This window comes from Chrysemys picta, unplaced genomic scaffold, assembly GCF_011386835.1.
Source record: "Chrysemys picta bellii isolate R12L10 unplaced genomic scaffold, ASM1138683v2 scaf9365, whole genome shotgun sequence".
NCBI lineage: Eukaryota > Metazoa > Chordata > Testudines > Emydidae > Chrysemys > Chrysemys picta.
The window spans coordinates 1-1,000 of NW_027062061.1; the positions used below are offsets into that span (position 1 = coordinate 1).

The 1,000-nt window shown below is 48.7% G+C and overlaps 1 pseudogene; it reads right to left on the reverse strand.

Annotated features, from left to right (window-relative positions):
* Positions 1 to 55: 55 nt before the first annotated feature.
* On the reverse strand, positions 56 to 985 carry LOC135980742 (olfactory receptor-like protein COR4; annotated as a pseudogene).
* Positions 986 to 1,000: the final 15 nt, after the last annotated feature.

The following is a 1,000-nucleotide window of genomic DNA, read 5'->3' on the forward strand; positions in this document are numbered from 1 at the left end:
AAGCCATTGAAGGATTGGGTTGTCCTATTATGGCACCCTTTGGGGGAAAATGGGCCCTCAATTTTGTCTCTATTGATCTCCTCAGGGCGTCCTTCACATCCTTGTTCCTCAGACTGTAGATGAGGGGGTTCAGCATGGGGATCACCACCGTGTAGAACACGGAGGCCATTTTGTCTGTGTCCAGCGAGTAGCTGGCGCTGGGTCGGAAATACATGAAGAGAATTGTCCCATGGAACATGGAGACAGCCGTCAGGTGGGAAGTGCAGGTGTAGAAGGCTTTGCGCCTGCCCTCGGTGGAGCGGATCCGCAGCACAGTCACAATAATTAAGATGTATGAGATGAAGATGGTCACAATGCTGATCACCTCAATCAGACTGCCAAAGAGGAAAACGAGTAGCTGATTGATGGAGGTGCCGGAAGAGGAGAGCTTTAGAAGTGGGTTGAGATCACAGAAAAAATGATTCAGGATATTGGAGTCACAATAGGATAATCTTAGCAAACCGCTGGTGTGTATCACAGAGTTCAGGAAGGCCCATAGATATGAACCAGCCACCAGCCGTAGGCAGTGCTTTGGGGACATGATGACCATATACAGCAGCGGGTTGCAGATGGCTACATAACGGTCATATGCCATTACTGCCAGCAGAAGGCACTCAGAGATGACAAACAATATGAAGCTAAAATATTGGATGATGCAAGCTGTATAGGAAATAGCTTTCCTCTCGGCTAAGAAGCTCATCAGCATCTTGGGAGTGATGACTGCGGAGTAACAGGCATCCACGAGCGATAAATTCTTGAGAAAGAAGTACATGGGGGTGTGGAGTTGGGGGTCGATCCTGATTAAAACCATCATCCCCAGATTCCACACCAGGGTGATAATATAGATCACTAGGAACAGCACAAAGAGGGGGACCTGCAGCTCCAGACGATCTGTCACTCCTGTGAGAATGAACTCGGTCACTGCCGTACAATTTCATCCAGCCATTCATTCAGCCTTGGG